Here is a 12,135-nt window from a genome sequence, read left to right on the forward strand (position 1 = left end):
AAAAATAGAGTTTAAGCAGCTCTCGGTCGAAATATCGACCAAGAGCTGCGAAATATGGTATAAAATGGCCCCTAGTGTCACACTATTTGTCACTTTTTCAATATCTCGCGATATATTGTGATATCCACGATATTTCGTCGATATCTCACGATATATCAACGAAATATTGTATTTTTTTGTTTCGGATTGGTTTCGTATCTCGGACATGTCGAGATATACGAAATTTGGCGATACATCGCCGAAATTTCGCGAGATTTTATACCATGGTTCAAACAGTCTCCTAAGGCTTGGTTTGAGAGGTTTAGACAAGCCCTCCTACAAAATGGGTATACTCAAAGTCAAGTTGATCACACATTGTTTATACAAAGGAAGGGCAGCACTATTACAGCTCTCATTGTTTATGTTGATGACATTGTGGTCACGGGAAACAGTGAAACTGAAATATCAAAACTTAAGATTTATTTGGCTCGGCAGTTTGAGATCAAAGATCTCGGTCCATTGAAGCATTTTCTGGGGATTGAAGTTTCAAGATCCAAGCAAGGGATCAATGTTTGCCAAAGGAAGTTTGTCCTTGATCTACTTACAGAGACAGGCTACTTAGGATGCAAACCAATCTCCTCCCCTATTGAGCAGAATCACAAACTAGGGGAAGATTGTGGTGAACCTCTTGTGGATGCTGAAAAATATCAGAGATTAGTAAGCAAGCTAATCTATCTCTCCCTCACTAGATCTGACATAACCTATGCTGTTGGAGTGGTGAGTCAGTTTATGCATGCACCTAAGGTGGGACATCTTGATGCAGTTTACAGGATCCTCAGGTATTTGAAGTCATGTCCGGGAAAGGGTCTTCTTTTCTCTAAGAATGGTCACTTGAGAATCGAAGTTTATACAGATGCTAATTGGGCCGGGTCTATTTCTGATAGAAGGTCCACCTCTGGATACTATACTTTTGTTGGGGGAAACTTAGTCACCTGGAGAAGTAAGAAGCAACCTGTGGTAGCAAGGTCAAGTGCTGAAGCAGAGTTTAGAGCCATGGCTCATGGTGTGTGTGAAATCTTGTGGTTGAAGAAACTTGTTCAAGAATTGGGGTTTGAGACAACTGAGCCTATGAGTCTCTACTGCGATAACAAGGCAACAATAAGTATTGCTCACAATCCGGTTCAACATGACAGGACAAAACATGTTGAGGTTGACAGACACTTTATCAAGGAGAAGATAGAATCTAAGACTATTTGTACTCCTTTTGGGAAAACAAATGAACAAGTGGCAGACATCTTCACCAAAGGACTTACCTCTCATCACTTCAGTTTTATGTTAGACAAGCTGGGTATGTATGACATATACCACCCAGCTTAAGGGGGAGTGTTAAGAATAGTTGTATCAGGGGTATATATGTACATAACCCTTGTTTTATGTACTTTGTGTCATTTGTATAAAACCAAGGGCCTGAGTGTAATTATATATTCTTTTCAATGTAAGCATGTTAGTCTCTTGTTTTGAGACATAACACACCAAACCAAAACCGTGGCTGCTCTCTTCAGCTTTCTTCTCTTCTCCTTCTTACACTCTAAAAGATAACACCTTCGCCATGAACTGGAAACCACTTTAAGCTCTCTTATTTTAATTATTGTTATAGAGATTTCAAGGCTTTTTTCTTCCTATTTGGAAAACTTATTTACTATATACATAATTATCCTTATCCCCTTCTTTTTGGGATGCTGCTGTTGTGGATTAACGGCTGAAGAATAAGAAGATACACTGCAAAATCAAACATTTCCAAGAGCTGGAGCTGATCATGGATAAGGAATAACCGAATCGCTCATCGAGGAGTAGATTGATGTCTTTAACCACACATTCGAAGCAAGCATTTCAAAATTGAGGGATCATTTTATTGTAAAATCTTTTGCAGAAAATGTATTTTGATTTTTGTGACCTTGTACAAGTGTAGAATACAGAAAGTTGTGATTTATTAGGTGCGATGCACCGGATCCCATCAGAACTCCGCAGTTAAGCGTGCTTGGGCGAGAGTAGTACTAGGATGGGTGACCTCCTGGGAAGTCCTTGTGATGCACCCCCTTTTTAACATTTTTTTAAGTTTTATTTCGGTTTCCTCGGCCCTTTTTTTGTACGTATCATTGTTATAGTATGAAAAATCGGACAACGGGGTTTGCCTGGATGAAGTATAAGAGAATTAGGCGGCGTAACTCTGGCAGGTGCAATCATACCAGCACTAATGCACCGGATCCCCTTAGAACTCCGCAGCTAAGCGTGCTTGGGCGAGAGTAGTACTAGGATGGGTGACCTCCTGGGAAGTCCTCGTGTTGCACCCCCTTTTTAACATTTTTTTAAGTTTTATTTCGGTTTCCTCGGCCCTTTTTTGGCATTCTTAAAAGAGATCCAAGACTAGTTGCCTCGATGAATTGATATGAAATTGTTGGTGGGAACCCGATTGCGCAATAGAATAATCGAATCGCGTCTCTCTTGCATCCAAAATCATAGTACAAAACAAAACAAAAATCAATGGCGAACGAAACGGGTTGCCTTAGAACCGCAAGTGTAGTTCATCCTCCTGAAAATAGCTTTTCAATATTCGAGCAATCCAAGGAAGCAATCTATCTAACTCTTGAACGAACCGGAATCACCAAAGCTTGCATACTTTTTCTCTCTAGGGTATTTCAAACCGTTATTTTTCTCAACTCATTCTGGAAACAGCCTCTCTGCAAAGCAGGGGAAAGGCTGCGTACATTATGACCCTCCCCAGACCCCGCAGTAGCGGGAGCCTCGTTGGGTATGCCCATTTTTTTATTTTTCTCAACTCATTAAACATGAAAGGGAGGGAGAATCGAGCTAAAGGGGGAGCCAAAACGTGAATTGCTCCTCCCCTTTTGCTTGCTTTATAAAAACCAATAAAGGGTTACCTTGTTTGAGTGAAACTGGGATTCCCTAATCCCACTTACCTTATGTGTACAAGCAATGGTAGTTTCCTATTCCGAGTTTGCTATTAAAAGAGGGAAGATGTAGAATAAAAAAGGGAAATATTATCCAGCATAATTATCTCTTCTCTAATTTAATCCAATTAAATATATGGAAGGACAACTCTTTAGTTAGATAATTTAAACTATTAAATTCCCATAAATTAGTTAATATAGATAATTTTGTAAAAAATTTACAAAACGCAGCATTGGACCCAGATTTCCATCCGATCAAAAATAGACATTCTCTATCCCAATATTTCCCAAAAGAGTAGTGCATTCCATGTTAAGCATCTTTTTTATTCACACCACATTACCACGAATCCAATACACAGATATTTAGTCTAAAAGACATCAACCATTGATGTAACAAAACCCATGATGCAATGTCGCAACAAGAAGAATCTCTCAGGTCAAAGGATCAACTATAATGTTACTAATGAGAATCTCGTTCCCCTACATCTGGCAATAACACATGGAAGAGGAGCTGGTGGATCTGGCTCAGCTACAACAGAGCCAAGCAAGGAAGTGAGCGGAGGAAAAAGTATTGACATAGTGGGGGAGATTCCTCCTTTTAGGAGAGCCCAAAGTGTGAGGGAACCCCCATGGCCCCCACCTCGACCACGAGCACCTTCCCCAGATCCCATTCTTCAAGAGGATCCCACCAGATACAAGCAACAAGATGTCTATCACAACCATCCCGCAAATGTTTAGTAGTAAACAAGATGCAGCACGAGATGTCTTTAACAAGTTTGTGTTCTTTAATAGCATCCCATCAATTGTAGCTCGAGGAACATACTCTCAAGCATTCCTCGACGTTGCAGAGAGGGCTGGTGCAGGAATGAAGGGGCCCACCCCATATGAATTAATGAGTGTTTACTTGCCAAAGGAGGAGGAGGAGTTAGAAGACTATATTGGAACATTAAAGCCAAGGTGAGAGACATGAAGTTACCATTATGGTTGATGGTAGGACTGGATCTACTAGATAGTCGATCATCAACTTCATGGTCAGCTGCAATGGTAAAACAATCTTCTTGAAGTCTTTGGATGCATCAAAGGTTAAAGGATGCTACATTTGTGTACAAGGAACTGAAGAAAGTTGTGGAGGTAGGGCCAAAGAACATTATCCAAATTGTGACAGATAACGGTTCTAACTTCAAAAAGGCTAGAGAGAAATAGATGAATTAGAAAAGCAAGAGGATCGACCTCTTTTGGACACCATGAGCAGCGCATTCCATTAACCTAATGCTTAAGGACATGGGGAAGAAAACTTTGGTAGCAAGCATGGTCAGTAGGGCAAGACAAGTGACCACTTTTGTATATAACCATGGTTATTTAGTGAGGGTTGGGGTTACTCGATTTGCCACCAACTACATTGCATTGAAGAGCTTCCAGACGAAGGTTGTCAGTCAAAGGTCTATGTTTTCTAGTGAACAATGGTTTGGTTGGAGGGGGTCAAATACCGACGAAGGGAGGGCAACACAAGAGACCATCGCAAGTTAGAAATTCTGGCGTGACTTGAATAAGATGGTTGCTATATTAGATCTAATGGTAAGGGTACGAAGGATGATGGATACAGAGAAGAAGCCTACCTTGGCCCACATTTATGTTGCCCTTCAGAAGATGAAGGATGTAAGAGCTGCGAAACCCCGGAGTGCAAAAGCTTACATTAAGATCATTGATGATCCATACGAGAAGCACTTGAGTCATCCATTTCTCAAAGCTCGTCAGTTTAACATACTTTACACTTTACAGTCATATTTACATTTACAAATTCAAAAGCACTAACAAGTTATGTATGTCACATTACCAGCATACAATCTCAACCCCAAATATTAGTACAAACATAATCTTGGACTTGAATCAGAACTACTAGTAGCAGTTGAAAATGTCATTGAGAAGTTGGAGCCAAATCCAATGATACATGCTGATGCAAATAATGAGGTGAAAGTGTGAAACTTGGTAGTAACTAGTAAGCAAAGGAATGTATTTAGTAGTTACTTTATTATATTGTGTACTAAATACTAAATAGTACTTACCAATTCAATGCATGTTTGAACTTTGAAATGAAAACAAATCCAATACTTCAGAGATGCTACCAATCTTAATCAAAACATCCTCTATCATTCCTTTAGGAGTCTTAACCGACCTGTCTGCTAACTGGAATGTGACAGTGGTTGGCTTAAGCTCTCCTAGGCCCAATTGTTGGTACACCAAGTATGGCAAGAGATTGACACTTGCTCCAAGATCAAGAAAAGCATGATCAATTTTGGTATCACCAATGACACAAGAAATTGTTGGGCATCCAGGATCCTTGTACGTAGCTACCATCTGTTGGGACAAGATGGAACTAACATTGGCAGCCAAGAAGGCTTTCTTGGGTACCTCTGTTGTATGCTTTTGAGTGCACAAATCTTTAAGAACTTTGGCATAAGTAGGAACCTGAGAAATGGCATCTAACAAAGGGATGTTCATTCGCACTTGTTTAAACACATCTAAGATCTTATCCATGGCAGCAACTTTCTTGTTATTCACAAGCCTTTTAGGAAAGGCTGCCTTAGGTACATAAACTCCCTCTGGCTGCTCACTAGACTGCTCCTCAAGCGTACAGGTCAACGGCGCCAAAAACTTGTTTGAGTTAAAAAGTAATACCGCAAGCGTACGGGTCAATCGTAATTACGGGTCGAACACAAGGAGGTGATTAATCCAATTTCAACTTAGGCAGAGCACACTAATTAATGGTTGAGTAAGCTAAAATAATTAAAAGACTAACACTAATTAAAAGATTAAAATTAGAAAAAGTAGTAAACTAACGAAGAGACTAATTAAAGAAGACGGGTTGAGAGAAACACTTAGGGGTAAGGAATCCACCAAGAGAAATTGGTCCAATCAATGATAATATATAGCAAAAACACAGCCCTTAGATGGCATGAATGATGGGTTCAAGACATAGGAGATAAGTGATACTAAATCAATCGTTTTCTATGAATGACAATCACTACGCATACGATCATGGCAAATCAATCATCAGCAGAATTTTATATGGACACGTAGACAATTACGCATAAGATAAACGGATGGCATGAGTAATGTGGACATGGCACATATTAAATCTACTAATCACGTAAAGCTATAAACACCATTGATTCTTCCTTCTCTCATGGCTTCATCCTATCCCTAAGTGGGCGAATTAGTTGGCCATGGAGAAATTAAAAGAAAGAAACAATGGAGAAAACATTAACAAATTAAAACAAATTAAACTAAGAATACTAAATAGTGAATAGAAATACTTAGCTGATAACGAAATCGCATGAAGACAACTCCATCGCTTGAACTTGCCGCATCCCATAACGAAGAACAACTTACAAAAATTCCTTAACGAAAATTACATATATGAACTAAGGGAGAGGGAAATAAAATTTTGGATTTAACAATGAGAAGAACAAAGAGAAATGCAGAAGCTTGAAGAATAAAACAGCCTTGAATTGAATCTTCCAATCATCAATAATTCCACTAATCTTCAATGTTGATTACAGCTCCAATCCAAAATAAAAAGAAATTGCTGAAGATCAAAATAAAAAACCAAAATTCTAGATAAAAGAGCTCAAAGCGAAAAGAAGGCGAGGGAGAGAGTTCCCTGTTTCGAAAGAGAGGCTGGTATTTAATGGGAGAGGGAGCCGGTTAAAGGGAGAGATCATGGATCGTAGGAGAGATAGAAAGTTAATGGGATAGATAATCCGTGAGAGAATGGAAAGAGAGAACCGTGAGAAAGAGAGTTAGAAAGTCTCCTTGATTTAACCATGTGGGAGAGTTAAAAAGTAGATGGGAAAGAGTACAGAAGGGTAAAAGAGATAATAGGAGAGATGGGAATTTTGGATTGAAAAGGACTGGGGAGAGAGAAAGTGGTGAAAGAGAGGATTGAAAGGGATGTGAGAGGTATTGGAGATAGTAAGATTGGGAACCGTGGAAGGTTAGGAAAGAGATCAGAAGGAAGAGAGAAGTTCTAAAGAGATGGAACACGTGGATGGAGGTTAGAGGAGAGACGAGAGAAAAGCTGCGAAGGAATTAGAAAAAGGTGGATGAAGAGAGAGAAGGTGGAAGGAGAGAAAGAGGGAGAGAAGACCGTGGGATTTTAATTTATTTAATTCCACAAATCAACTCAGATTCCAAACTTTAATCAAAATCTTTTTCTTGACGATATCTTTCCATACTGGCCCCGGATGGACCCAACCCGAGAATTAAAGTTACACCATTTTAAATTCCGGACGACATGAACCCAATATCGAATATTTTCTGGAAGATTCCGAATCTGTTGAAATTACGATTATGCCCCTGGTTAATTTGGTTCAGCTCATATCTTCGTTGGATCTTCTTCTTTTCAGCTCCTTAGCTTTATTTGCTCCACTTCCCTAAAAATTCACCTAACACCTGCAAAACACAAATAGACACCTAGAGTAGCATTGTCCTAATTACCAAAACGCAAGAAATAACGGCAATAATTCGCACATAAATATGCTCATCAAATACCCCCACACTTAAACTTTGCTATTCCTCGAGCAAAATGAAAAAAAAGACTAAGAACAACAAAATCAAACAAAAAAACCTAACTCACTTTCGTAGGAATCACGATTGCACTTAGCATGTGCAACAAGCCTTTAAACCCCTAGGTTACCCCTAGTGGATGAGCAGCGTCTCGTGAGTGTTTGCAGTGAATATACACACAAAATTCAATTGTAAATCCATACTATGACCAAGATAAAGAATGCAGCCCCAAAATAAAAACAACTTACTTTGAGATTTTCTACATATTCCCTCACACTTGAACTTTATTATCCCACTATGAGTTGGAGAACTGTCACACATCTAAATTAGGGAAGCTTCGGGATTTAGATTGGTCACACTATTTTCCCTCGAGATTAAATCGAGTAGGTCATCTAGGCTACAAAAGACTTCAGCTCGGAGTTTTGGTAGATGACCTACTCGATCTAATCTCGAGGGAAAATAGTGTGACCAATCTAAATCCCGAAGTTTCCCTAATTTAGATGTGTGACAGTTCTCCAACTCAGAGTGGGATAATGAAGTTCAAGTATGAGGGAATATGTAGAAAATCTCAAAGCAAGTTGTTTTTATTTTGGGGCTGCATTCTTTATCTTGACCATAGTATGGATTTACAATTGAATTTTGTGTGTATATTCACTGCAAACACTCACGAGACACTACTCGTCCACTAGGGGTAACCTAGGGGTTTAAAGGCTTGTTGCACATGCTAAGTGCAATCGTGATTCTTACGAAAGTGAGTTAGGTTGTTTTTGTTTGATTTTATTTTTCTTAGTTTTTTTTTTCATTTTGCTAGAGGACTAGTAAAGTTTAAGTGTGGGGGTATTTGATGAGCATATTTATGTGCGAATTATTGTCGTTATTTCTTGTGTTTTGGTAATTAGGACAATGCTACTCTAGGTGTCTATTTGTGTTTTGCAGGTGTTAGGGGAATTTTTAGGGAAGTGGAGCAAATAAAGCTAAGGAGCTGAAAAGAAGAAGATCCAATGAGGATATGGGCTGAACCAAATTAACCAAGGGCATAATGATAATTTCAACAGATTCGGAATCTTCCAGAAAATATTCGATATTGGGCTCATATCATCCAAAATTTAAAATGGCGGAACTTTAATTCTCGGGCTAGGTCCATCCGGGGCCAGGATGGAAAGATATCGTCAAGAAGATTTTGATTAAAGTTTGGAACCTGAGTTGATTTGTGGAATTAAATAAAGTAAAATCCCACGGTCTTCTCTCCCTCTTTCTCTCCTTCCACCTTCTCTCTCTCTATCCACCTTTTCCTAATTCCTTCACAGCTTTTCTCTCATCTCTCCTCTAACCTCCATCCACGTGTTCCATCTCTCTAGAACCTCTCTTCGTTCTAATCTCTCTCTTAACCTTCCACAGTTCCCAATCTCACTATCTCCCATACCTCTCACATCCCTTTCAATCCTCTCTTTCACTACTTTCTCTCTCCCCAGTCCTTTTCAATCCAAAATTCCCATCTCTCATATTATCTCTTTGACCATTTCGTATTCTTTCCCATCTACTTTTTAACTCTCCCACATGGTTAAATCGAGGAGACTTTCTAATTCACTTCCTCATGGTTCTCTCTTTCCATTCTCTCACGGATTACCTATCCCATTAACTTTCTATCTCTCCTACGATCCATGATCTCTCCCTTTAACCGACTCCCTCTCCTATTAAATACCAGCCTATCTTTCGAAACAGGGAACGCTCTCTCTCTCTCCCTTTTTCCGTTTTGAGCTCTTTTATCTAGAATTTTGGTTTTTTATTTTGAACTTCAGCAATTTCTTTTTATTTTGGATTGGAGCTGTAATCAACATTGAAGATTAATGGAATTATTGATGATTAGAAGATTCAATTCAAGGTTGTTCTATTCTTCAAGGTTCTGCGTTTCTCTTTATTCATTTTTTTATTTGTTCTTTTCATTGTTAAATCCAGAATTTTATTTCCCTCTCCCTTAGTTCATAGGTGTAATTTTCGTTAAGGAATTTTTGTAAGTTGTTCTTCGTTATGGGATACGGCAAGTTCAAGCAATGGAGCTAGAGTGATGGAGTCTTCATGCGATTTCGTTATCAGCTAAATATTTCTATTCACTATTTAGTATTCTTAGTTTAATTTGTTAATGTCTTCTCCATTGTTTCTTTCTTTTAATTTCTCCATTGCCAACTAATTCCCCCACTTAGGGATAGGATGAAGCCATGAGAGAAGGAAGAATCAATGGTGTTTATAGATTTACGTAATTATTGTATTAGCATTAGATTTAATATGTGTCATGTCCACATTCCTCATGCCATCCGTTTATCTTATGCGTAATTGTCTACGTGTCCATATAAAGTTCTGCTGATGATTGATTTGCCATGATCGTATGCGTAGTGATTGACATTCATAGGAAACGACTGATTTAGTATCAGTTATCTCTTATGTCTTGAACCCACCATTCATGCCATCTAAGGGCTGTGTTTTTGCTATATCTTATCATTGATTGGACCAATTTCTCTTGGTGGATTCCTTACCCCTAAGTGTTTCTCTCAACCCGTCTTCTTTATTTAGTCTCTTGCTTTCTCTTTAATTAGTCTCTTTGTTAGTTTACTATTTTTAATTAATTTTTTGTTTTTAATCTTTTAATTACAGTTAGTCTTTTAATTACTTTAGCTTACTCAATCATTTATTAGTGTGCTCTGCCTAAGTTGAAATTGGATTAATCACCTCCCTGTGTTCAACCCGTAACTACGATTGACCCGTACGCTTGCGGCATTACTTTTTAACTCAAACACAACCTTGAGTTTCAATCAAAAAGCTACAGTGGAAGGTAAAGAAAAGTCAAACCCTACTAGGTTCACTATTGCCTACTAACATTACATTTATAAATTATAATTTGTTTTCATATACCTCTAAATATTCCTAATATTTTATATTTGTATTGCAGCTGACTAGTGGTACTATATGGCTCAAGTGCACCTAACCTAAGAAAGATAGCAATCAGGGTGCTCTAACAGACTTGCTCATCCTCCAGATGTGAGCGCAACTAGAGTACATTTTCACTGATACACACTAGGAGGCGGAACCGATTGGGTCACAAACGACTGGAGCAGTTGGTGTATGTGCACTATAATATGAGACTAAGATGAAGCACATATGTAAAGAAATGGAAGAGTATTCTAAAGAACCAATCGAACTTGCAGACATTTCCAAGATGACTCAGATGACGAAGAGGATCCCCTATACCAGTGGGTGAGGAATCGAGGTGAGCTAGTATTGGATCAGGCCGGGGGTAGGCCCGACCCCACTATTGCAAGTTCGATGGGTACTGATGTGGATGACTATATGTCGGAAGAGGGACGTGTGCATGCAGAGTCGCCTTAAACTTTTTAGAATCCGACTGGCCAGGTTGATGAGGAACACGAGTCAGATAGGTTGCCATCTGATGATGGTGGTGGTAGTTGGACGCGGTGGTGGTGGCTTGGTAAGTAGTCCTTATTATGATGATTGTCATGAAGGGCATGGTTCAAAATCTCGCGATATATCGCCGATATTTCGGTATATTTCAGATATCTCGACAATGCCGAGACGAGAGAACCATACAAAATGAAAAGTCCAAATTTCGGTATATTTCGTGAAATTTCGTCGAAATTTCGGTATATTATTTAAACAATGTGTATTTAACTATTTATACATCAGAGTCCGACCATATACTGTCAATCAAAGGTGCAAACCCAAAACACCACTTTGAGTTCATTTTTTTGCAATATAAAGATTTAAATGTGTTTATTTAGCTTAAATAAGGGTGTACATGAAGTATCAGGCCTTAATATGGCCAAAAACCTGCCGAGATAGACTGCCGAAATATGGCAGAAAAAATTCCATATTTTGACAAAATTTCGGTAAATTTCGGATATTTCGGAAATCTTGACCTGCCCAAAATGGCGAGACGAGATGAGATCTTGAACTATGATGAAGGGATGAGCAAACAGTATTAGTACGGAGCCGGAGCTGGTGCGTTTCACAGGTGAGTTAGTTTACTCATGCTACACAGGATTAGGACCATGATGCCCCCGCTACGTACAAGAGACACTCGCGTCGCACATAGTTACAAGCACAAGATGAGGCCGAGGAGTTACGGTCAATGGACATGACTATAAAGACCATGCTTGAAAGTTAAGGAAGCATGAGCATAGATACTACTGGTGAGCGTGAGCCATGGCATGGATCTCAGCCTCAGTATGATTATGATTATGGGTAGGAGAGCACCGGTTCTAAATATAGTGGCTATGGTCAGTCTGGGCAGCCGCAGTCGCAATCGCAATTTGGCTATCCATCATCAGTACACTTTGCATCTCAATTTGACTAGAGGAAATCAAAGCACTGGGTCAGGTTTTGTGGATAACATATTCAGTCCCAACCTAACCATACATGCCGATGGTAGTTCGACAGCCTCTTCCATACCCTAAGATAGCGTACCTTCAGTTTGTTGATGACTCCACTTTTAGGTATTGTGTGGAAGAGTCCGTGCAATTCTTTAGCATCACTATGACATGGGAAGCCTATGTGTCACAGGCATAGGCTAACTTGCTTCGACAGAGTCCATAGAGGTCTCGAGGTTTTG

At 39.2% G+C, this 12,135-nt stretch overlaps 1 protein-coding gene, 1 non-coding gene and 1 pseudogene across 2 annotated transcripts in view; 2 read left to right on the top strand and 1 right to left on the bottom strand.

Moving 5' to 3' along the window:
- Nucleotides 1-12,135, bottom strand: part of LOC122669689 — a 48,172-nt gene that overhangs the window by 22,933 nt on the left and 13,104 nt on the right. The window lies entirely within an intron of this gene.
- Nucleotides 1,958-2,075, top strand: LOC122670182 (annotated as a pseudogene).
- Nucleotides 2,212-2,330, top strand: LOC122670156. The gene has a single exon (XR_006334135.1). It is a non-coding gene; the product is annotated as a 5S ribosomal RNA (ribosomal RNA).

Source organism: Telopea speciosissima, chromosome 7 (assembly GCF_018873765.1).
Source record: "Telopea speciosissima isolate NSW1024214 ecotype Mountain lineage chromosome 7, Tspe_v1, whole genome shotgun sequence".
NCBI classification, from domain to species: domain Eukaryota; kingdom Viridiplantae; phylum Streptophyta; class Magnoliopsida; order Proteales; family Proteaceae; genus Telopea; species Telopea speciosissima.